Source organism: Pelodiscus sinensis, chromosome 28 (genome assembly GCF_049634645.1).
Source record: "Pelodiscus sinensis isolate JC-2024 chromosome 28, ASM4963464v1, whole genome shotgun sequence".
Taxonomy (NCBI): Eukaryota; Metazoa; Chordata; order Testudines; family Trionychidae; genus Pelodiscus; species Pelodiscus sinensis.
The window spans coordinates 10,418,596-10,444,759 of record NC_134738.1 but is presented as its reverse complement, the minus strand read 5'-3'; the positions used below and the strand labels follow the sequence as shown (position 1 = coordinate 10,444,759).

At 48.6% G+C, this 26,164-nt stretch overlaps 1 long non-coding RNA gene across 1 annotated transcript in view; it reads left to right on the top strand.

Annotated features, from left to right (window-relative positions):
• LOC112547817 (uncharacterized) overlaps positions 1-26,164 on the top strand; it is a 41,846-nt gene that overhangs the window by 576 nt on the left and 15,106 nt on the right. The window lies entirely within an intron of this gene.

Here is a 26,164-nt window from a genome sequence, read left to right as displayed (position 1 = left end):
AGTCTGGCTAAGGCAAAGCATCATGGGAGTCGGGCTTGTGCCGGGCATGATGGGAGTCTGGCTAAGGCAAAGCATCATGGGAGTCGGGCTTGTGCCGGGCATGATGGGAGTCTGGCTAAGGCAAAGCATCATGGGAGTCGGGCTTGTGCCGGGCATGATGGGAGTCTGGCTAAGGCAAAGCATCATGGGAGTCTGGCTTGTGTCAGGCATGATGGGAGTCTGGCTAAGGCAAAGCATCATGGGAGTTGGGCTTGTGCCCGGCATGATGGGAGTCTGGCTAAGGCAAAGCATCATGGGAATTGGGCTTGTGCCGGGCATGATGGGAGTCTGGTTAAGGCAAAGCATCATAGGAGTCTGGCTTGTGTCAGGCATGATGGGAGTCTGGCTAAGGCAAAGCATCATGGGAGTCGGGCTTGTGCCGGGCATGATGGGAGTCTGGCTAAGGCAAAGCATCATGGGAGTTGGGCTTGTGCCCGGCATGATGGGAGTCTGGCTAAGGCAAAGCATCATGGGAATTGGGCTTGTGCCTGGCATGATGGGAGTCTGGCTAAGGCAAAGCATCATGGGAGTCTGGCTTGTGTCAGGCATGATGGGAGTCTGGCTAAGGCAAAGCATCATGGGAGTCTGGCTTGTGTTAGGCATGATGGGAGTCTGGCTAGGAGTGGGTTGACTAGGGTCAGGAGTGGTGGGGCTTAGGTATGGAAGAGCAGCTGTGTCATGCTTAGGTGGCTATTTCTGCCCCTTATGTGGGGAACATGCTGGGCCCTAGGGGGCTGCACCCCAAAATGAACATTGATTTAGCTTTCTAGAGTACTGAACCAGTGCAGATCTCCATCCTAATCAAAATAAACAACACAGCCCTCCACACTGTAATGACATAAAAAACTAAGCACTGGGTACTTACAGCCCACTCTTAGCCTCATTTAATATGGACACTCTAGTTGACAATATTTTTTTCCTATTTTTTCCTTCTCTTTCCCTCCCCGTCCCTGCCTCTTTCTCTGCTATTGATTTGTACCCTGAACCCCTTACTTCATTCATCTGAAGAAGTGGGATGTGCCCAAAAAAGCTCATGATACACCTATATTTTTGTAGGTCTCTCAGGTGCTGCAGGACTTTTCATTGTTTTTTTAACTTTTGTTTCAGTTACAATCTAACATGGCTACCCCTCTGAGAGCCTCTTTTAAATGCAGTGTTTATTTTACTGTGCCGGTGCTACAGGCTCATCCAACTGTATCTGCATTAACAGAGCACTGCACTATCGTAAATCGTTGGCCCTGCTTTTAAACACTCTCTACACTTGGGAATCAGCCCTATAACTTCACACCAGGGTCACTACACACATACAGTACTGGCGACCCCACGGGTTTAAAAATCTTGTCTCGCTGAAGTCCATGCAAGTTTGCTATTGACATTTGTGGGGCCAGGATTTCACCCTGCATGCTTTGGGCCTGATCCTACAAATGCATTTCACACGTGAGTAATTTTTGTGGGGTTGTATTTTCAGGAGTCAGCTCACACTTTCGAATGCTTAGGCAATACATTGTTTTATTTCTGCATGTTGATTAACAGACTGGAGCACCTTTCAGTCACAAATCCACAGGCAAGCTTAATAAAGGCCTCACAAAGGCCACTTTTAAGAAGTTTTACTACTTAGTCTTTATGAACATATGGTATTGGTGTTTATCTACAAATCCACTCTTGGGTAAAAAAGGTTAAACAATTTCACATGCAACAGACATGCAGGTAAATGTCAAAGGCTGCAGCTCTATTCCATTCACAGTCTAACAGGTCATTAAAATGGAGCTAAGAAACAAAACAGTGAAAGACAAGGATTGCCACTATAGTGCCTCCTTAAACTTATTGTCAGGAATAGTCTAGTTATTACACAGCGCTGCATTGAGTGCGGTGGACTGGACTAGATGATCTCTTGAGGTTCCTTCAAGTGGACACTTCCAGCCCATATAATTAGCCTCATTAGCACCTGTCCTACAATTGATAGGTACCTTTTTTCTGCTATAAAATACTTGGGGTGCATCTACACTGCACTGTTATTTCGAGATAACTAGTGTTATTTTGAAATAACAATGTGAGTGCACAGCCATTCCGCTATTTTGAAATAATTTTGAATAACCGACAGCTTATTTCGAAATCTGTAAACCTCGTTCTACGAAGAATAATGCCTATTCTGAAATAGCTATTAGGGAAGCCTGCCTCAGACTAGTTTTGAGGCTTCTCTGCAGTGTAGAGGTGCTATTTTGAAATAAGCTGTTTCAGAATAACAATTCTGGAATAGCTTATTTTGAAATAAGTGTGCAGTGTAGACGGACACTTAGGTTTTTTAATTCGGCTACCCCCTGAAGCTTCTTGGATTTCTGTTATTCCTCTCCATTCCATCAACTGATGAAGTGGGTTTTGCCCACGAAAGCTCATGATACTATATATATTTTTGTTAGTCTCTAAGGTGCCACAAGACTACTTGTTTCTATTATGAAGCCACTGTACCTGGACCAACAGGCCTCTTAGTGAGTCTTTTCATCAACACTGGACCCATCACAGGATATGGCCAAGCTGATAACAGCATAAAGTATCCCTGACTGGAATGTATCTGATAACGTGTCTGTTTTTCTTCACATCTCTTTACTGGTAAGGCCAAAGGCTCTTCCAGACAGTAATTGAGAGGAGTGTGCTCATTAGAAGAGAACTTAAAGATTTTTGCATAACATTTAAAATGTGCCTACGTGGAGATGCTGTTTGTCTTATTTTGATAAGAAGTGGCTTGAGGTCAATTTTTGTGTGAAATGTGCCTTCGGGATAAGTTACCATCTCTAGTATAATTAGTATTTACAGTATAAAATATAAATCCTGCTAGGAATGATACATGCCAACAATAGCCCTGTCTAGTTTGGACAATTATTTTAAACCCTTCTCGAATATGGATTCCAATCTGACAAGCCCCCCAGTGCTGAACTGTAAGCATGTGAGCAACCCCACTCAACGGTTATACAGGCAGTCCCCGGGTTACATGGATCCGACTTACATCGGATCCCTACTTACAAACGGGGTGAGGCAACCCCGCACTAGCTGCTTCCCCCCAGCAGACCAGGGAGACGCGGAGCGGCTTTTCTCAGCAGACACCTTACCTTGAGAATAAAGGACTGAGGGAAATGAGGTGTGGGAGAATAAAACTGAGCTCTGGAGAAATGTTTGGCTAGAGTTTCCCCTACAATATGTACCAGTTCCGACTTACATACAAATTCAACTTAAGAACAAACCTACAGTCCCTATCTTGTACGTAACCCGGGGACTGCCTGTATATAATGCAAATATATTTCAGTTCTCCACTAATTACATTCAACTGGAATGCTTGTGTGCTTAAAATTAAGAAATGTATAAATGTTGATGGGATTGGGATCATTATTTGATCCTGTGTACAAAACTGGCCACTCAGGACTAGAAACCATTTTAGCTTGAACTTTCTTTAAACTGAATTGAAACAAGTTGATTTAGTTGGTTCATGTTTTTACTTTAAATATCAGGAATATCAAGATTTATCTTTCCTGGTTTTGCTGAAGAACTTTATTGGAAGATTAGAGAACTGCAGATGGAGTTTTTTCAGCCCTCATTGGAGGACACATGCTTTTGAATTTTTCACAAAAGATGGATCTACACTAGATTTCTTGTTATATATTCCACTGGTGCAGCTCCACTCATGGTATCAGAAGCAGTAGAAGCTCTTGTGCAGACAATACACCAATCCAATTTCATTCCCCTGGTAGGAATCCATTTAAATGCAAAATCAGAATGCAGGCAGGTTGTTCTCATTGAAGATCCCATATCACTTTCTCTACATATTTAAATATTAACTCTCGTGCTATGTATGTATAGTAATTCCTCATTTAACACTATAGATGTGTTTCAGAAAATGATCGTGTTAAGTGAAAACGTGTTATGAAGGGTCAATTTTCCCATTGAAAATAATGGAAAAGGGCGGGGGTTGCATTTCAAGCGGTGGTGTCTGTTGGGACCGGGACATAAGGTTGGGGGGAAAAGGGGACTGGCTTACAGCAGAGAGGGGAGGTGTTTGGCTCTGGGGAAGGGATGGGGAGGAGAGGGGAGGCTGATTGGGTTGGGAGTATGTCCCTATGACAGGTCTGCCGGGACCTGCACTGTGTCCGGCGAGGGCGGGGGGGGGGGGGGGGGGGGACAGTCGCCAGGGAATGGTGCAGTGAAGAGATGGGGGAAGCCCTGCACAACCACCGGCAACGGGCCTGCTGGGGAAATCGTGTAATTCTGGGGACGGTAGTGTAATTCAAAAAACGTTCTTTAAAAAAAAAAATCGTGCTATCGTGAAAATGTGTTAAGCGGGCACATGTTAAATGAGGAATTACTGAATGTGAATATGTATGTATTTATTTATGAATGATATTGCAGGAATGCCTAAAGGCCTAAATTGTAATTTAGGTCAGTGTTTCTCAACCTTTTTTTATAAAGTAAGCCCCTTTTTAAAAAAATTATAAGTACCCCCAGTACCTACCGTTTTCACACAAACAATATTTTTTCTACCGTTGCAACACATTTGTTTAAACAACTTAATTGTAGCCGAGTGGGCTGTGAAATTCTTGGGTATAAAAAGTACAAAAATAAGAAAACGCTGTAAAACTTAAAACAAAAATTCAGTTTTCTCCAGATTTCAGTTGTGTTGATGTACCCCCCCAGACTTCTCTCCAGTACCTCTAAAGGTACTTGTACCACTAGTTGAGAAACACTGGTTTAGGTGATCACTGTGCTAGGCACTATCCAAACATGGACCAAAAAATACAGCCCCTTCTCTGGAGAGTTTGCAATTTAATCCCTGCCAAATGCTAACCTAAAGTCACTCTACAATTTCAGATTGATAAGGGCTTCTTCACTTCTGGCACTAACCCGCTGTGTGTTACTGTGCCATGTTGTTAAACAGCTATCATGGTCTGTTCCAGAGGTGGCAGCATTTCAGTGAGGGGTGCTTAAATATCCCTTGCTTACATCCGAAGGAATTTTTGAGTCTGAGTTAATTAATGTTCTTTGAGATTCTGAGATGGAAGACCTGAGAGAACATCATTATTAATCCGCTATGTTTTAAATTTACAATGATCAGAAAACACGCCAGCAGTGCTGACGTTTCAGGGCAGCAAACGTTTCCTTGACGGGTGCAGATCATGTTTTCAGTCAAGCACTATTTCCATTCTTACCCATTTGCATGATTGCCTGGGGTAGGGCTGTGTACTCAGCTGCTTTTCCATCTTAGCTGGGCAAGAGATTGACATAGTGACCTCCCTGTTTATTCTGTGGTGTCTCTAAACATGACATCCTGCCACTTTTACCCTCCCTGAGACATTTTTTGGTAAATTTCCTCCCCTGCTTGGTTAATTAATGTGAAGATTTCTGACTTTTCGCCTCACTCAGAAATGCAGCCCATTTCTTAAAGGCACAGAATCCCTGTAGTACTCATCTTATGGTTTCTTTTCCAGTTTTTTTGCTATTCATTCTGTGTTACCAATGTGCCTCAGTTTCCCCCCAGCAGGGTCACCTGTAGACTGAGAGGCAATACTGGCTGGAGAAGATGGGTATGAGAAACTGATATATAAAACTAAAGAGGAGGCCTGGCTTTTGGGCAAGGCAAGCCAGGCCGTTGTCTTGGGCCCCACGCCTTTAGGGTCCCATGCTGCTCCCTGCAGTAGGGCAGGCAGCTTTCTTGCAGCAGCAGCTGGGGCTGCGGCCACTTCTTGAGCTGCAGCTGAGCCAGGTGAGTTTGTCCTCCCTCCTGGCCTCTGGCACCATGGACACCCCCTTCCCGGCCAGTGCGCTGCTCTTGCTTTGCCTGCTCGGGGCTGGTGGCGGGGGCTTGGCAAACCCCTCAGGGCAACGCCAGAGGGGTCGCCTGGTGCTCTGTCAGTGTGAGCAGGACAGGATGCTCCTCAGGGTTGATTGCTCTGACCAGGGGCTCACAGTGGTGCCCCCCAGTCTCGGCCTCTTCATTTCCTACCTGGAAGTGCTGCTTTCCCAGGGGGGCTACTGGGAAAAATGGCAGGGAGAGAGGAGGGGAAGCTAGCTCTAGCCCCCTGCCCACTGCAAAGGTGGTGAGCCAGGCACCCTGGGGCTGCCTGTGGGCTGGGGGCACTGCCTCGCGGGGGCCGATGGTGCACCTAGGGAGACTGCAGGCAATGGGCTCGGATCCAGCTGCTCTGTAAGGGGAGCACAGTGAAAGCCCACTGGGGCCGGTTCTGCATTGCACCGAGATGACCGCCACCTCCCGATGAACGCTCCCGATCGCGATCTTGCACAAGGGCTGGATAGTTTGAATCCATTTCCAAGTCCACCGCTTCGGCAAGTTCCTAATCGTCTGCTAATCAAGAAATTGGTGGTAAAGCGAGGGGGCTTCCCTTGGAGGTTTTACGGTAGTGTATAATGATGTCAGAGTGAACAGTAAAAGCATGGCAGATGACATTGAAATCGACGCCAGTTGAAATTTTTCTTGAGTCTAGAGGAGTTGTGGCATATATTCAACGAGCGACTTGTGCTGTCTGGGCCGGGCTCTGTAACCCCTTAACTGGGTTTCACTTAAACTAGAGCATCCACCTACCGGGCCCTGCTGTTAGCATGCTGCCTTGAAACCTGCAAATTCTTTGGCCAGGCCTGCTAGAGAGACAGTGTTATCTAGTGGACAGGGCACTGGACTAGGAAAACCTAGTTCTATTTTCAGTTCAGCCAGAAAACTCATTGTGGAACACCAAGGAAGTGATTTCACCATCTGTGCCTCAGTTTCCCCATCTTCCCTGTAGTCTTGTGTCTTTAGATTTATGCTGTCTAAGATAGGGATTGAAACAAAATACAGGTCTATGTAGCACTTTAAAGACTAACAAGATGGTTAGTCTTTAAAGTGCTACATAGACCTGTATTTTGTTTCAGCTACACCAGACTAACACGGCTACATTTCTACCACTATTCTAAGATAGGGATTGTGTGTGTGCGCAACACATAGGACACATGCCTTGATCTGCGCTGAGCTTTCTAGGTGCTATCGTGATACCTGTAAAGAACAATAATAAAGATGCCACTTAAGTATAATTTAGAGTAGGGGTAAAGATCATACTGTCTCAGAATCAAAACAAGACAGGACTGTTTCCATTTCCCGTTATCCTTGGTATGGCTGCCCACAAGGACTATGTAAATAGATGTGTAGAGAGAGACCTATCCAACAGATCCTACAACAAAATCCACCATTTCAGACTGGTCAGTGAACAACCATCTGATGCTAACAATTTTAGGATACTACTGACATAGTCTGGAATTGAATCAATGACCTGGAGGATCAACACTTCCTATAGTTTCTAAATAGCGGGGTAGCTGAGTCATTTCCCAAAGCTCTTGCATTCCCAAATGGCATGCATCTGATGAAGTGGGTCTTTGCCCACAAAAGTTTATGCTCCAAAACATCTGTTAGTCCGTAAGATGCCACAGGACTTCTCGTTGTTTAAGTAGACCACTAATTAGAACCCTGGAAGATCGACAGCGGCAGCTTCGATCTTCCTCTGTACAGTGTAGATGCACCCAAGAAGCGTTTCCCTGTATGAAGCCGTGTGGTGGCACAGAACTTTCCAAAGGTTGAAGCTCATCACACTCAGATTTTCTGCTTGAAGTGGGGACTTGCCGCTGGGCTCTGAAGCCTTCAGACATTGTTGCCCATTATTCCGCTGACCGTATTGCAAGTGCGTATGCGGTGCTGGGTACCAAGCAACAGTGGGCTGATAAGTGGCAGTGTCAGGTGATACCTCACAGAAAGGACTTGCATGGCTTTGTTAAAACTAGCTTCTGAAATTCCTCCGAATCAGTCACCTGGAAAATGTCTTTTCAGTGCAGCTTCAGCACTCGCAGTATTCTGGAAGAGATTGTACGTATTCAGCAATGGGGGCTTGTGAGGGGGTGCCTGCCCCGCACTGGCCCTTTAAAAGTAAAACCCAGCCTTGGGAGAGGGCTGAGAGCAAAGCCCCACAGCTCAGGCAAGTACTAGCCAAGTAAGACCCAGCTGAGGGGAGTATAAGTAAAGTCTGGAGGAGGGGAGGTGATGCAGGCGGACCCTTGCTCTGGTTGGGAAGTAGAAGGGACCTGTCTGCCAGGGAAGCTGGAGACTTCCTGATACAGAGTAGGGCTGCGAAGAGGCAGGCAGGGCTGAAGAAGCTTTGGCCTGACCCCATTCCCAGGCTGCAGGGCCTGAGACAAGGCCTGAGAACACTAGGGCTATGTCTACACTCGCGGCTTGTTACACCTATTACTTGAGAGGAAGAACAGCATTGCACAAGAGGGTTTTTCTTGCGCAAGAAGGGGCAGTGTAGATGCTCCTTCTTGTGCAAGAGCCTCTTCTGAAAAAAATGGTGGCTCATTAGGTATGCAAATGAGGCTCGACGATATTCCACGCTTAGCCTCATTTGAATATTACTCGCGCAAGAAGCCGCGAGTGTAGACATAGCCTAGGGCTGTAGTTAGAGAAGGGCTGGGGAAAGGCAGGCAGAGCTGGGGAAGTTCAGGCCAGCCAAGCTCCCAGGCTGCAGGGCCTGAAGCAAGACCTGAGGGTACAAAGGCTGCCGAGAGGCAGACAGGGTAGGCAAAGGCAGCAGGTCCACACCCCCTTGCTAGTGACGAGAGGCCATTTCAGACTGCACTTTGCCCCTGAGGTAAGGAGCTAGAGGATAACTGGCAGTGGGTCACTGAGGCAAGGTGGGCATAGGGGATTGGGGGTTTTCAGAGGAGGAGGACCCCGGAGTGTGAGGCACTCCTGTGATAGGGCAGTACCCAGAGGAGAAGAAAATAGTTAACTGAGGTTGAGACATGGGCCAGAAGGGGGCGCTCCAGCACCAAAAAGCTAATTCCCATTGTGTCCAGCAGGAGGTGGCATTGGCGGTGAAGTACACCCGGTTACAGGGCTACATCAGGCCCTGAGTTTAGAACACATTAAAGAAGAAACCACCCTGTATACGGCTGTTTCACAAACTCAGCCGCACTCCGTGTTTCCTTAGCCTCCTCTGCCCTGACCCCCTGGGTAGGTTGTTTTGTTCCCTATCGCCACACTGGTTTCTGTGAAAGAGTCAAACCAGAAGAAGGACTTGGTTTGCACATGGGTCACAGGGTGACTCTCTGTATGGTTCACCAGCAGGGTTTTCACTGAGGAGCGTCTGCACTGCAGCGCTGAACACTACTATCTGAGCTAAAGGAGCTCCATTAGGTGGTAGTAGTAGTAAACTATTATCCCTTAGCAGCCATGAGAAGGGAGGGTGACAAACTTTACAAGTACAGGCAGTCCCCGAGTTACGCGGATCCAACTTATGTCGGATCCGCAGTTACGAACGGGGCTTTTCTCGCCCCGGAGGACTGGAGCGGCGGGACGCCCAGATGCGCTGCAGTCCCACCGCCCCCGTCCTCCGGGGCGAGAAAAGCTGCTCCACGTCTCCCTGGTCTGCTGGGGGGGGAGCCCCCCGCAGCAGACCAGGGAAACCGGGAGCAAAGCCGCGGAGCACGCCTGCAGCGGGACAGCCCGGGCGCGCCTGGGCTGTCCCGCTGTGGGTGTGCTCCAAGGCTTTGCTCTCCGTCTCCCTGCAGACCAGGGAGACGCAGAGCAAAGCCGCGGAGCACGCCCGCAGTGGGACAGCCGGGCGCGCCTGGGCTGTCCCTCTGCGGGCGTGCTCTGTGGCTTTGCTCCCCGTCTCCCTGGTCAGCAGACCAGGGAGACGGAGCAAAGCCGTGGAGGACGCGGGCAGTCCCGCCACCCACGTCTTCCTGGTCTGCTGGGGGGGGTGGTGCTGCTAGTGCCCCCTCCCCCAGCAGACCAGGCTTTTCTTGCCTACACCTGGGGTAGAGCAGCTGGGGCGCTGCCGGGTTGGTCCCGCAGCGCCGCTCCTCGGCGCTACTGTACCAACCCGGCAGCACCCCAGCTGCTCTGCCCCAGGCATCCTGATTCAGCCGCTGCTGGTCAGTTTCAGCAGTGGCTGAATCAGGACGCCTGGGGCAGAGCAGCTGGGGTGCTGCTGGGTTGTTCCAGTAGCGCCGCTCCTCGGCGCTACTGGAGCAACCCAGCAGCACCCCAGCTGCTCTGCCCCAGGCGTCCCCAAGTCAGCCGCTGCTGAAACTGACATGGGTCTGACTACAGGAAGCCCAAGGCAGAGTTGCTCTGCCCCGGGCTTCCTGGAATCAACCGCTGATCAGTTTCAGCAGCAGCTGACTTGGGGACGCCTGGGTTTCTTAAGTTGAATCTGTATGTAAGTCAGAACTGGCGTCCAGATTCAGCCGCTGTTGAAACTGATTAGTTTCAGCAGCGGCTGACGCCAGTTCCGACTTACATACAGATTCAACTTAAGAACAAACCTACAGTCCCTATCTTGTACGTAACCCGGGCACTGCCTGTATGTTACACTAGCAATCTCTCCTTCATGTCCTCCAGTGCCTTTTGGGCTGTTCTAATTCCCAGCCATGGCAGATAAACTTGGGGCAACATTTATCTTCTTGGCCTCTCCCTCATCTCAGGGACAAGTTCTCTAGCCACATCCTGAAGATCCTGTTTCCCATGAGGCAGCACAACCTCCCTACTTGAACCTTGATTTACACTGAGAAAGGTGAATTCCATTTCTAACCCTTGCTCTGCAGATAGGAAACTGAGGTCTGGGGCTAACTAGGTAACAGCCTTATAAGGTTTTCTCTCCTTGATCTATGCTGGTAGGAACAACACATGATCCAGGAGCAATGTTTACCTAGCTACAGTGTTACCGTGTAGCATAGGTGGTCCTATTCCCAGCTCTCCCAGGGGCCTTGTCTGTCTGCCAAGAACTTGTGTTTCATTCCCTCCCCTGGAGTTATGTCATGATGAATTAACCTGCCAGCACAGGAGCTACAAAACAGACAGTAGCAACTTTCTGGTGCTATTTGCTGAACCAGAGACAGAGGGGAAATGTCCGACTTCGCTTGCCCCTTTAAACCATTACATTGTCTAATTCTGCCCTCAACTCTTTGTCTGTTATTGTGCACTTAGAATCAAAGAGAATCAATGTGGGGATGGGTCCAGGAATCTGGTTTTGGTTTTGAAAATCCTCATCAATCATTTTTTAAATTTTGCAAACCCCAGGCTCTGAACAAACGGGGTCTGGATTCCAATTTATCATGATGGCCAAAGGAGGGGAGGAATGAGGCTGAAGGAGCCAGTTTTTCTTCTGTGTCAATAACAAATCATTCAGTTCGCACAATATCAGCCATCAGCTTTCAGTTTCACAGACCCAAAGCCTGACCTGATTTGGATCTAGAATTCGTTTTCTCTCCAGACCACAGCTCAGGGGACTGCGAACAAAACGTTTCAGTTTTGGCCCATCTCGTATTACAAACCCTGCTCTTTCTCTCATGTAAATTGGGCCTCACTTCCTGATGTCACTGTGAATTTACATCAGTAGAATTAGAAACAGAATTTGGCCGTAGGTGACTTGAATGAGAGCTGTATGGCTGTGTCCAGACTCCATGCCTCCGTCGACGGAGGCATGTAGATTAGCCAGATCGGAAGAGGGAAATGAAGCCGCGATTAAAATAATCGCGGCTTCATTTAAATTTAAATGGCTGCCCCGATCTGCCGATCAGCTGTTTGTCGGCAGATCGGGAGAGTCTGGACGCGATGCCCCGACAAAGAAGCCTTTCTTCATCGACACAGGTAAGCCTCGTGAAACCAGGTTTACCTGTGTCGATGAAGAAAGGCTTCTTTGTCGGGGCATCGCGTCCAGACTCTCCCGATCTGCCGACAAACAGCTGATCGGCAGATCGGGGCAGCCATTTAAATTTAAATGAAGCCGCGATTATTTTAATCGCGGCTTCATTTCCCTCTTCCGATCTGGCTAATCTACATGCCTCCGTCGACGGAGGCATGGAGTCTGGACACAGCCTATGTGTCCAGCCTCTCTGCAAAATGAGACCACTTGGATTATTATTATTACCAGTGCCTAGAAGTCCTGCTACCTGCTGCACAGACACACAGGAAAAGATAGTGCCTTCTGCAAAAAAATTGCAATCTAAATAGGCAAGACTGTGGCTAAGTAAGGACACAGAGGGATGAAGCGACTTCTCACACAGAAGGTCAATGGGGCTATGTCTACACTGTAGCTGAACTAACGTTATTTTTGCAAAATACTGTCAAGCTAGAGGACTTCTTACTCCAACTCCTGTAACACTCACTTTAGGAGGAGTAAGGGGAGTCAGAGGAAGAGTGCTCCATTTCAAAATAAGTGCTGTGTAGGCATCACCAAAACTCGAAATAAGCTGTTTTGAAATAAGCTATGCAATTGCTGTAGTTTATTTCAAATTAAGCTGTGTAGACACCCCCTGCAGACTCAGGATTAGAATCCAGATGGCCTAAGTCCCTGCCTTCATATAGATGTGGTGCTCGACTTTAGGCCTGCACGGTTGAGAGTTTTGGCCCATCTAACCTGCGGGTGTTATTACGAGGGGGAAACCAAGGCCTCGAGAACTGGTGTGTCTCACATGCAGGGTCAGTTTCAGCCAGGAATAGAACCCACTGGCTAAGCTTCTCTTTTCCATTCAAAAGCAAATATCTGTCCAAAGTAGCTGAGTTAAGAAATGGAATGTTGCCATCTGGATTTAGACAAGGGCTATTTTACTGGGGGTAAGATAGCTTAGTGGTTTGAGCATTGGCCTGCTAAACCCAGGGTTGTGAGTTCAATCCTTACAGAAGCCCTTTGGGGCAAAAATTTGTCAGGGATAGTACTTGGTCTTGCTGTGAAGGCAGGGGACTGGATGCAAGGTCCATTCTAGGAGATAGGCAATATTTATTTAAGCATTTGGATAGCTGGGGAGATATGCTCTTCAAAGAGCCATCAGCATTTACAGGGGGTGGCGTTTCTTCCATTGCATATTTCTTGGAAAAACTGGCCCAGTTCTGCACCTGACAAGAATGGACATTAACCTAAACCCTGTACAAACTCAGAACAGAGCCAATCCCAGTATGTGCAGAGAAAGAAAGTAATGCTTTTTGTAGCCACTAGGTGGCAGGTGAAGCTTTAAAACTGCTGCATTAATTTTTTCCCTTGAGCTAGTTGCAGGGATGTGTTGAATGTCTCAGGATCCCAGATGTGATATTAAGAGAGAGAGATGAGATTGTTAAAGAGGTGTAGAGTGTTGGAAAGATTTTTTTGTCAAGGTAGTTGCTTTTTATTGTTCAGGTTTGTATCTTTGAAAATCAGTAAAGACATATTAATTATTATTATGACTAATCCTACAATTAGCATGTCTTTTCTTAACCTGAAAATGTATGTTTCATAGGAGAGAAATTTAGTAAAAACCTGTTTTCATTTTGCTGAGCCATCCAAGAATCTGAAAGAAAGGGCTAACTGCTAACAGAACACAGGTAATTATTAATAGTAATCTCTCATTGGCCCTCATTTGCTCTGTTATTTAAAATGAGACTGTAATCTGTACAGGAATACATTGAGACTTTTAATCAATTCATTTGACAATTATTTTCTTTCAGTTACAGTTTTATTCCCCCACCCCTTCCTCCCTCCCCATACACTTTGGCTCTTATTAAAACAATTTAATTTAATTTTGGTTCCAGTGTGTTTATACAAGGTAGCTCACTTGTTGTCAACCCTTTACAGAAAATAATACAATATGTGAACCAAAAATCTGAAAGCAAAATGCAAGCCCACCCCCAGAGTTCTTGATTAATCGATACCAAACTTTCTGAATTGATCTTATCATGTGCTGACTCATTTATTCCTTAGTCTTTCAATCTATACTGTCTCTCTGTCTGTACAAAGTACAATTTCATTTCATTATTGCTATTGTTTCCTTTTCAGTTGTTTTAGGATTTGTGTCTTTTACTGTATTCTAGCTTTGGGGGAAAGATGTCTGTGTTTTAACTGCTGGAGTAAGGGCTCAATCCAAAATCCATGCAGATCAAAAGGAGTCTTTTTAACAACTTCAAAGGGCTTTTGAATCAAGTTTGGCATTCATTGATTAGACCATGCAGCCTTTGCTTTTGTTTAAATTATATGGCTACGTCTAGACTGGCATGATTTTCCGCAAATGCTTTTAATGGAAAAGTTTTCCGTTAAAAGCATTTGCGGAAAAGAGTGTCTAGAGTGGCACGGATGCTTTTCCGCAAAGGTACTTTTTGCAGAAAAGCGTCTGTGCCAATCTAGAAGCGCTTTTGCGCAAAAAGGCCCCGATCACCATTTTAGCCATCGGGGCTTTTTTGTGCAAACAGTGCTGTGCTGTCTATACTGGCCCTCTTGCGCCAATGATTTGCGCAAGAGGGCTTTTGCCCGAACGCGAGCAGAATAGTATTTCCGCAAGAAGCACTGATTTCTTACAGTAGGAAGTCAGTGTTCTTGCGGAAATTCAAGCGGCCAGTGTAGACATCTGGCAAGTTTTTCGAAAACTTGCCAGTCTAGACACAGCCAAAGTGTTTAGTTATGTAGCATTAGGCATCAAGGAGTTTTCAGCCTCTTTATACACAGACACTTGTTATTAATTATTATTCTTTATCATGACTAATTTTGAACCTTGCTGAGAACTTGGCTGATAGAGTGAATATGGAGACTTATTCTCTTCTCCTTTACACAACGCTTACTTAGCTTTAAGGACGTGCTTATTCGAGTGTTTTGCTGCACAGGGATGGATTTAATCATGAGCCTACAGATTAGCACATACTTCCATGTGAGTTGGAGCCTAAACTCGCTGGAGTTTTCCCAAGGTGTAGAGAGACCGCAGTGAGATGCACAGATTTAGCCACGGAGTTACCTATTTGATTCTCTGCATCTCAGGGGTCTGCAGCAGGAGGATGGGAATGGCTCCCAGGGGTCTGCTGCCTGGAATGCCATTCTAGTGCCCATACATCATCTTGCTGAGATGTACAGATTACAGTGGAATTTGCTTTTGCTCCTCCTTACCTGTAGTAAGGGTGTTATAAGGAGAAGGGAGAAAAATTGTTCTCCTTGGCTATGTCTACACTACAGAGTTTTTCCGGGATATCAGAGGGAACACGTCTGCTTTTTTGGAACAGTTTCTGAAAAAGTGGGCGCATTCTTTCGGAAGCCCTGTATTCTTCATTTTATGGGGAATAAGGGCTCTTCCGATAGAGGAGGTTTTTCCCACATTTGGCCCCGTGTAGATAAGCCAAATGTTGGAAAAGCCTCTTCCAGAAAAAAAAAGTGAAAACAGGCATGCAAATTGTGGTTCTCAATTTGTGTATCTTTTTTCTGGAAGAAGATCTCAGTATAGACATAGCCTTTGGCCTCTGAGGATAGAACAAGAAGCAATGGGCTTAAATTGCAGTGAGGGAAGTTTAGGTTGGACATTAGGAAAAACTTCCTGCCTGTCAGAGTCGTTAAACACTGGAATAAATTGTCTCGGGGGGTTGTGGAATCTCCATTACTGGAAATATTTAAGAGCCGGTTAGACACACACCTGTCATGGATGATCTAGACTGTGATTGGTCCTGTGGTGAGGGCAGGGGACTGAAGTCGATGACCTCTTAAGGTCTCTTCCAGTTCTAATGTCCTATGATTCTATGATTCTATGATCTTTCCCCCAACTCAGGACTGAAGCAATACCCAGCATGATGATAATTATTCATTTCCACGGGGCAACTCTTATGCTCTAAAGGGAGCCAACTGCCTTATACTATAATGCCTTTGTTCCTAAATTAGAATGATCAGTGTGGGCTGGTAGGAGCTAGGATCAGACTGGAAAGTATTCCTTTGATTTCCTTTAAAGTTTCTAAGTCAGGCAAGAATTCGGAACAGCACTCAGCTGCAGGCAAAGAATGCTAGAGCTTGTGAGACTGCCAGTTCAAGCCGATTTAACTGACTTGTCTGGGCATTAAAATGCCCAATAAAAGTAGCTCAGTCATCATAATATGGACCCTACATTTCTATACTCACGTCTGGTTTGGGAAGGTCGTGGACCTGCATGCACTAGTCTATTTATTAGTTTGCTCTGATAGCAGGGCCGGTCCTACGGCCCCAGGCAACCGCCAGAGAAAATTTGTCAAGCAAAAAAACAAAAGGCCCGAAATACGCGTGTCCCGAGTAGACATCCATCGGGCTCTGTCGGCAGCCCCTTGAAAATGGTGGCCCCAGCTTGCCCACCTCTAAGACTGACTCTGCTTGAAAGCTTGTCTCAATCACCGCCAGAAATTGGCCCAATAAAAGATATTACTTCACCCACCTTGTTTCGGTGAGTCCGGAAGGGATTTCTCTTCATGAATGAACAACATACTGATATCACAAGCTACGTCTTCAGAGCAGCATTATTTTGGAATAACAAACGTTATTCTGCAAAAGCGGCGATGCATCTGACGAAGTGGGACTTTGCCCACGAAAGCTTATGCTCCAACACTTCGGTTAGTCTAGAAGGTGCCACAGGACTCCTCGCCACTTTTGCAGATTCAGACTAACACGGCTACCCCTCTGATACTTGAAACGTTATTCTGAAATAACTATGTGAGTGTCTACACAGCTAGCCTGTTATTTTGAAATAATGGGTGGCTTATTACAGCATTTGTAAACCTCATTCCACGAGGAATAACTCCTCTTTCGAAATAGCTATTTCGGAATAGCAGTAGTGTGGACGCTCCTCTGCTGCTATTTTGAAATAGCTCCTCCCCAAGGTAATTACTCCCCAGTGCTTCCTGGGGCTCTAAATTGAGGTAATGCATCCATATTAGGGGAGCCTGCCTTGGATGAATTTCCAGGCTTTCCTGTGGTGTAGTCACACTATTTCAAAATAAACTATTTCGGAGTATTTCTTCCGGACTAGCGTATTCCAGAATAATTGTGCAGTGTAAACGTAGTCACAATGTCTTGGGGTGGAATGAACAGTGGGTATGTGAGCTAATGTGCAGACATGATTATTTAGACCTGGCCTAGCATCACACTTTGGAATGTTTTGTAAATCTGAAGTGATTCAAACTGGAAGTGTTTCCGTAATACATTTCCCAGGGAAAGGGACCAAGTTACATTGTGGGTGATGCTGTAAGTTCACAGAGGATGGTGTTTTTCTCTAACACTACAGGCAGTCCCCGGGTTACGTACAAGATACGGACTGTAGGTTTGTTCTTAAGTTGAATCTGTATGTAAGTCGGAACTGGCGTCCAGATTCAGCTGCTGCTGAAACTGACCGCCAGTTCTGACTTACATACAGATTCAACTTAAGAACCCCAAGTCAGCTGCTGCTGAAACTGATCAGCAGCTGATTCCAGGAAGCCCGGGGCAGAGCAACTGTGCCTCGGGCTTCCTGTAGTCAGCGCTGGTCAGTTTCAGCAGGCTGACTTGGGGACGTCTGGGGCAGAGCAGCTGGGGTGCTGCTGGGTTGCTCCAGTAGCACTGCTCCTCGGTGCTACTGGACCAACCCAGCAGCACCCCAGTTGCTCTGTCCCAGGGTCCACAACAAAAGCCTGGTCTGCTGGGGGGGGCACACTAGCTGCACCCCCCCCAGCAGACCAGGGACACAGGGAGCAAAGCGGCAGCGGGGGGGTGCCTCGCCTCTGAGGCTTTGCTGTGGCCGGACCGCTTTGCTCCCGGTGCCCCTGGTTTGCTATAGACGGTCCCCAGCAGACCAGGGGCACCGGGAGCAAACCTGCAGCTGCAGCGGTGTCCCCCGCTTCTGAGGCTTTGCTCTGGCAAAGCCTCAGAAGCGCGGGAACCCGCCGCTACTGCGGGTTTGCTCCCGATGCCCCTGGTCTGCTGGAGACGGTCCCCAGCAGACCAGGGGCACCGGGAGCAGCTTTTCTCGCCCCGGAGCTCGAGGTGGCTGATTGCTGCCTGTGAGCTCCGGGGCGAGAAAGCCCCGTTTGTAAGTGCGGATCCGACGTAAGTCGGATCCGCGTAAGTCGGGGACTGCCTGTACTTATCTTTTCTATAGCAGCTTTTCATCCTTACTCGCAAAGTACTTCACAAGGGTGGGGAAGTAGCATTGCCGCCATTGTACAGGTGGGGAAACTGAGGCACAGAGCTTGGCAGTCACATGAACAAAGTCAGTGGCAGAGCTAGAAATAAAACCCAGGTCTCCTGAGTCCCAGAGGCCCACCTGGTGTAAATCAGCATAGCTGCAATGAAATCAATAGAGATTATTTCGATTCACACCAGGTAAGGATCTGTCTCTCTTTTGGATATATCATCACCAATGTAATTTCTGTGGAAAAAAGCAAGAAGAACAGATTCCCTATTGGCATATAATAATGGTACCATTTTACACCAGCTGGATTGGCTTCTCCATTGCTCTGTACCTTGTGTAACCGATTACTCCAGTGCAAAGTGTCAGATCAGCATGGCGGTGTTCTATACCCACTTTGAACAGGAATGAACGGCTGCAAAAGGTAGCGGGGACACGAGACCCGCATTTAGCGATAATTTCCATCGTTACGGAAGCAGCTACTAGTCACACGAGCAGCCTTCATACTCACCACACCACTAACTTGTCTTGCCAGCCAGCCCTAAGCAGAGCTTCTTCGAAAGCTTTATATCCTTTCAGTAGGGTTGCCAGGTGTCCGGTATTCAACTGAAAAGTCTGGTTTTTGGGGTCTCTGTCAGGTTAAAAAAAAAATCAGAAAATACCGGACATGTGCAATGTCCGGTATTTTCTGGTTTTCTAGCTGGGTGCCTGGCAGGGGGAATACTTTCCAGTCTGATCCTAGCTCCTACCAGCTCACGGCTACATCTCTACCTATCTATTATTATTTTTCTATAGTGTCACTGATACACATTAGCTGTCCCACAGTAATAACACGTTGACGAGAAGTCACATTAGATTTGCCACAAGGGAAACTAGGTGAGGCCAGCTCAGTATTTCCTGCCTGGGGTGACGTAAAACCCCAGGCAGGAGGTACAGGAGCTACAATTATCTCCACTAGGTCATGTGGGCTAATTACCCTGTGGTAAAAAGAACACCTTTTCTCAGCTGTACAGACAGTCTCTACCTACGTCTCTGTCTTACACAGACACCCACCAGTTGGCAGCTCCAGAAACTCCTTTCGCTTTATGGTAGCGGGTCAGGAGGCCTAAGTAAGTCCCTTGTGTGTAGTGGGCGGGCTGAAACAATTTGCAGAGTGGGGGTGCGGAGAGCCATTGAACCAAACTGTGAACCAAATGGGTATAATGGAAACCTCTTCAAGCAGGGGTGCTGCAGCTCCCGTCACACTCCTAGTTCCAGTACATGTGTGTGACCAGTTCAGTTCCACGTGTCCACCGGTTGCGCCTCTATAAACTAGGACTCTCTGGTTTGGCAACATCCCCAGTCTGGCAAGACCATGGATGTTCCAGAATCAGAGTGTCCTGGCATGCTGTGTAGGGGGGGAGGTCCCAGGAACCTAGCCGATTTGGGGGAGGATGGAGGCTGGGAGCCCAGCATGATGCAGGGTGGGGGCAGGAGCCCAGTGCATGGTCCAGCTGGGCTGGGGGAGGCCCCCAGGAACCAGGAAGTTTGACTTGGCAAAGCTGCACAGTGAGGGAGCCAGTGAGGCAGCAGGGTATAGGGCTGGGCTGGGATGGGGAGGTGCCAGCCTAGCATGCTCCCAGGCTGCAGGGCCTGAAGCTACTAGGGCTGTAGAGAGGTAGGCAGGGGCAGCAGGCCCACACCCCTTTGCCTATGATGAGTGGCCATTCCAGACTGCAGTTTGCCCTGGAGGCAGGAGCTAGATGAAGACTGGCAGTGGGTCATTGAGGCAAGGTGGGTACAGGGGAACTGGGTGTTCCGTGGGAGGAGAACAGGGTGCCCTGGGGAAGGGAGGACCCTGGAGTGTGCAGTGGGGTAAACAACCCCCCTCACCCCAGAAGGGGGTGTGGAGAGACTGGAGTGGGCGCTGCGGGAGGGCAGTGTCCTAAAGAGGATGCCGTGGCCCAAGAGGAACATGGGAAGACACCAGCTAGAGGGAGGTGTCCAGTGAGTCAACACACTCGTTCCCAGAGCAACCAGCTGGAGGCGCTGTTGTAGTGAGTTTGCCGGGTGACAAGAAGGAATTCAGGTTAGAGGCGACACCCGAGGAAGAGTCAATTCCACATTGGCAGCAAGCCCTTGTTCATCTGCAAATCTCTCCTGGAGCTCAGGGGCTTGCGTTAGTGGGAACTCGAGGAGACATGAACCTTAGCCTCTGTGCCTAGAGTCAGTCCAGTGCGCTAGTCTCCAGAGCAAACTCCATCGTGACTATGATGGTGCTTGGGGCACCGAGGAGTGTGAGTGATCTTACTGCCCCCTTTCCTCCAGAAAAGGGGAGACTGGCTTGGGCTTTACTGGGTGACAGCCACCTGATGCCACCAGCCTGTTAGCCACCCTAGTACTCTCCTCAGGGCAATGTCAGTCCTTCCTTTGCCTTGCAGTAGGTGCAACCTAGGGATGTGAATGGGTAACTGGTTATCTGGTAAGAATCACCCTTACTGGGTGATGCTTATGGGGTAACGGTTAGCTGGTGCCTGGGAGCAGCCCCCTACCTGTGGCATGCCATGAACGGAGGGCTGTTCCAGGCCTCCCCATGCGACTGGGGTTGGGGGCCAGGAGATCGTAGTCAGCCCTATGTAGGACTGGGCATAGGAGTCCCGCAGGCTGGGGGCTGTGCTGGAGTGGTCCCCCTCCTGGGGATCCTGCTTAGTGAGTTAACCATTAGGTTAATCTAATGTTTAACTGATTCATCAATCTAGGGCCTGTACCCCTTTGAAGTGCTCCCTGTATCCACCTAACACTCGCAGCCTGCTTTCCCAAGAGAACAGTGAACACATCACCTCGTATGATTCAACCCAGAGTCAGCGTTAAGATCGCAGCCCTGAGATATATTTATAGTGAAGACAACAATATGTTGACTAGCACAAATTCAAAAGCTAGCGAGTAAGGAAAATGGAAACAAGAGGGGAACATATAAAGCAAAGTAATGACATGCTAGCTGGGCTAGCCTTCTGCCCAAAGAAGTTTATCTCACTCTAAAAGTCCTTTGTAATGTTTCAACCAATGTCGGTTTTGAGCCTCTTTTCATGACTGTATTAACATGGCCTGATTACTTCCTGGCTGTGTCTACACTGGCCACTTAGTCCAGAAAATCAGCCGCTTTTCCGGAATAACTTGCCAGCTGTCTACACTGGCTCCTTGAATTTCCGGAAAAGCACTGATGATCTACTGTAAGAAATCAGCTGCTTTTCTGGAAAAACTATGCTGCTCCCGTTCGGGCAAAAGTCCTTTTTCCAGAAAACTGTTCTGGAAAAGGGCCAGTGTAGACTGAACAGTAGTGTTTTCCGCAAAAAAGCCCCGATCGCGAAAATGACGATCGGGGCTTTTTTGCAGAAAAGCGCGTCTACATTGGCACGGACGCTTTTCCGGAAAAAGTGCTTTTCCGGAAAAGCATCCTGCCAATGTAGATGCGCTTTTTCCGGAAATACTTACAATGGAAAACTGTTCCATTTTAAGCATTTCCGGAAAAGGGTGTCAGTGTAGACGTAGCCCCTAAGTGCAGGATCCAGAAGTGTCTTCCTTGACTTCTTATATCCCCAGGCCCCATTGATGGAGAGGAGGTGGTTAAAAAGGCAGTTGCCCTGGGGTCTGGTGATTCAAAGGGGCCCGGGGCTCCCGGCACTGCTACTGCGGGAGCAGCTAGAACCCCGGGCCCTTTAAATCACCACACTGGAGCATTACACCATGCGCTCGGTGCAGCTCTGAGGGCTGGGGAGAGGCACACCAGAGTCCATGCAGCTTGGAGGGCTGTCTGAGCCTGCCCGTGCTCCTTCTGCCCCATCTAGGAGCGCAGAGAAGCCTCTGCAACTTGCTTAGGGGTCCGCACAGGCTGTCAGCTCCCCTGTACCTCCCCTGACGTTCATTGTACCCAGCATCAGGGTTACCCTCCATGTCTTACTCCCCTGTGTTGACCTCATTTGCAATTGAGGCTTCCTCTCAGCGCTCACTTCACATGCTGATGAAGAGACAGATGGATGAACACCTTTTGTCAGGCAGAAAACCTCTTTGTCCATTCTGCCTGGATACAGGCTTTGGGAGCACGTTTGTAATGTGCACCAGACCCCCTTGCAAAGCATGTGTGTGTACATTGCACCAGGATATAAATGTGACCGGGGGACCCTTGAGTTCCTTTAAAGACCTTGGGCACGGAGAGGTTTATGGCTCATTGATGACTTGCGGGTAGCTTCTTTTTCTGCAGAAGCCATTTTCTCCCAAAGCTATTAGACATTAGCGTGGAACTGCCGCATTTCTGCCTGCAGCTAACCCAGCTGCCCAGCTGTGGGGATTTCTAGGCCAGAGAGAAACACTGCCTAGGGAAAAGCAGACAGTTGACGCTTGGCTTAGCCCTGATGAAAGGGGCTGCAAAGACAACCGGATAGCCTGACTTTGTCCAGCAAGGGGGAAGCACAGATAGTGTCAGGACTTATTTTCCCCCATACGCTGTCTCTACCGGTGCACCTCAGGCCCTACAACTGGGCCAGATCCAAAGCTCAGTGAAGTCAATGGAAAAGTCCTATTGTTAATAATCACCTCAGGAGTTGAGAGATGGTCTCTGTTAGGACAGTTCTGAAGGAGGCCACTTGTTTTCTTATCTTCAGCAGAAGGGTGGGTCTGGAAGATGTCCCAGCTTTCTAGGCACCCTGTTGACCTTGATAAAGAACCACGTGCCCCAGGGGTGGATTTCATCCAAGGAGGCAAATATGGTGAGCAGAGCTCTTAGCTGCTGAGGAGGAAAGCGGGTACTTTGGGAGTAGGAATACTTGTCCTTGCTTTTCCACGACCTGAGAGTAGGAATGTGAATGGTTAACTGGTAAGCCTCACCCTTAATGGGTTAATCAGTGGGGGATGGAGGGCTGGGGCTGTCCTATGAGGCCCCACCATGGGCAGCCCCCGCCAATGGCAGGCCCGGTCCAGGTTTGCTGCAGGAAGGGGCGCTCCAACCTCACTGGAGCGCCCCTCCCCGCCACCTGCCCCCATGTGATCAGTTAACGGGTTAAACTGGATTTGACGTCCCTGCCTGAGAGACACGAAACCTTTCGCGCAGCAGCAGCGGCGTTCTGCTGCGCTGACTCATTGATTCAACATCCAGGAGCAAACATTGACAGGGGCTGCATCTCACAGGCTTAAGAGCCATGATCCCTATGGAAAGCATAAGCACCCTGCTTCCGTTCAGGCACCCTCGGCCCGTGATGGCCACGCAGCTGTGGCTAGATAGAGATGGCTGTGGAGAGAGTGGCCAGATGTGCCGCTGTAGCGAGCATCAACCTTATTTCCTCTCCTACACACCTACCCTGTGTCCACGCAGCAATTTTTGCCACGTGTGTAGCCGCATCCTTTTGTGCCAAGGCAGTTTGTGGTACCTGATGCGAACCTGATAGCAAATACTGTTGCCCCGGTGGAAATCGTTCCGACGAGGTGTATGCTGCGTGTTTGCCAGCATTAAGTGATCTCTTCTGCCAAGGCTCTTTACTAATGTGAAGAGTCTCTTTTGTTTGCTGTTCTCCACTGCTGGGCCCCTCTTTCCACTGTAAATCTGGTTGCCTTTGACAAACTGCACAGAAACAAGGCTTCTATATAGCTCAGAGCACGGGCCCATTCCACAAAACGGGAACCCAGAGCCACAGGCAAACAGGGGAAAATAGGTATTTTTAGACTCATAATTCTAGTCTGGGCCTGTTATATGAGGGGTCTGAGAGGTGACGGTCAGGAACAATCTGAACTTTGGAGAAAGCTTATGTCTCTGTAGAAAAGTCCAATGGAATTGAGTTGAGAAGGAGCATTTTTCTGTCAGTTTTCCCAGCCATCCTATAGAATATTCCTGCTGAAAAGTTCTATCAAACGGCTAAAACCACCTATTCAGATGGTCTCATCCTCTATTAAATTCTGTTGATGTTTCAGAGAATTTCTGTAGAAAGACATTGTTTCTCTCCCTATTAAATCTGTAGGACGTATCAGGAAGGAAGATGAAGGGTGGGTTAGTTCTGGATTCCAGGTCCATCTCTGTAGTGTTTATGGGAAAGTGGAGAAAGATAATTTGTCTTTTGCAAACAGAGCAGAGACGAGGCAGGGGTGCACGGGAGTGTGTGACACTGGCGGTTGGCTGCAGTGGGAAGGGGACCGGTGGCAGCAATTAATGGGTGGGTGACAGATGCCACAAGAAAAAATGCAATTTGAGAGCCACCAATAATAATCCTCGTAGCCACAGGTGGAGCCCTCTGCTCCTGTCTGCTTTGCTGCTGATCCCTGACTGAATCTGACAGGAAAGCGGTTCCTGGAACCATGAACTCCTTGGGGAAAACGCTTATGGGAACTTTATTCCCTTGCTACTTCCTCTGCAGAGACTAGAGGATTAACAGGAGTGTAACAGCTAAGGCAGTGTGGGGGAAAAAACAACAACAACCCAGAGTCACCATCAAGCCAGTCACAGACAAAAACCCTTCTGCAGGCCGGTTTGTTGGACAACCAAAGTGTACTTGACATTTGCCAGCCCGTCTTGGGCAGGGTTTGAAGTGGGCCTGTTGCACTTGCTGAGTAGTATCTAAGCTTCCCTTTAATAATACAGAGTCTCCTGCCCTTACGATCATGGGGGAAACTTTTGAAACCTGTCCTGAGTAGGACTGGTGCAGCGCTAGCGGGTAGGAGGCACAAACAAGCCATTTTTCTGGTGGCGGTGCTCCAGAGGTGCTAACTCAGGGCTGGTTAAAAGGGCCAAGCAGGTCCATCGGGTCCACGGAGGTCTTGCCATTCCCAGGCCAATCAGGGAAGGGTCTGTATCTCCTTATAAGCTGGCTGGCTTGAGTCCTAGGTCCCTGACCTGTGCTCAGGCCTGTAAATCAATGTCCAACAGTTCCCTTCAAACCCAGAGCCCTGAGTACAAACCAGGTGGAGAGCAAAGCCGTTTTGATAGAGGCACAAGAAGATTTGCAAATGAGGCCGTCTACACTTCTCTTTCTTGTGCAAAAACCCCTCTCGTGCAAGAATCGTTCTGCCTGAAAATAGGTGACATGCTTCTGGGATTCCTGGCCCCTGTTCAATACAGCTCCCATTGGACAGACCAGATCTCCACTTTCTACTTTCAAACAACAGTTGCCTCTGCAAAACAACCTCGTTCACGTTGTCCCTGGAGGAGGCTGCTGAGAGACAAAGTATAGTCAGAAATGGGTGGGCTCCTATCGCGTTGTGACATGCTTGTGACTATCCCGCTATCCGGCAAGCCCCCGCCCGAATGTCTGGTTGCTGCCTGAACGGTAGCAGGGAGATACGAGCTGGGGACTGGAAGCGTGTGGCTGTGTCAAGTCACCATTTACCCGGCCCTCGAATCAGACTGGCATGAGAGGGGCGCTGGCAGGGGAGGCGGCGTGGGCAGGGCATGGTACAGCAAGGTTCCCGCTAAGATTTTCCCTCCATGAGCGGAGTGAGTTTTGTCTTGGGCACCGATACTGAGTCGTGCGCTTGTTCGGATGTGCCACTTTGGCACCCAAGTCATAAATCTCCCCCTCTGCTGCCATGTCTTCCACCCTCTCCTTGCCCCATCTGTTCCCCTAGTGCCTTCTGCTGCCCCACCCCCATCCCTCACCCTCTTCTGCTGTCCTGGCTCCTGCCCTTCTCACTCCCGTAGCCTTCCTGGGACTTGCCCTCATCCCCATTCTCTCTGACCCCTGCACCTGCCCTTCCCTCCTGTGCCCACCTCTCCTTTAGCTCCCCTCCCCAACTCCTCTCCTAACACCTCCCTCTACCCACCTGCCCTGTCTCTTTCCTCTGCCCTCTGGTGTCTGTCCCTCCCCTTCCCATGTCTGCCCTTCTGCTTCACCCCCACAATCCCCTGGCACCAGCACCTTCCCTTACCCCCTGCACCCTCCTGGTGCCTCCCTCCCACTTCCCTCCCTGCCCCTGCCCTTCCAACATCTGTCCCCCTTGTCCTCTTCCTCCCTAGTGCCCACCCCCTCACCACCCTCTGCCCCAGTTCTCCTCACGCCCCTCTGTGCCCTCACACATGACTTGCTCCATCCCCCTCCTTCCTCATGCCCACCCCCTTTCAGTCCTCCTTCTCCTAGCACCCACTGCTCCCCTCTCCTCTTGCCCCATTGTCCTTCTCCTTTCCTCTCCCAGCATCACCCTGCCCCCTCCCCTAATCCACCCTCAGTGACAC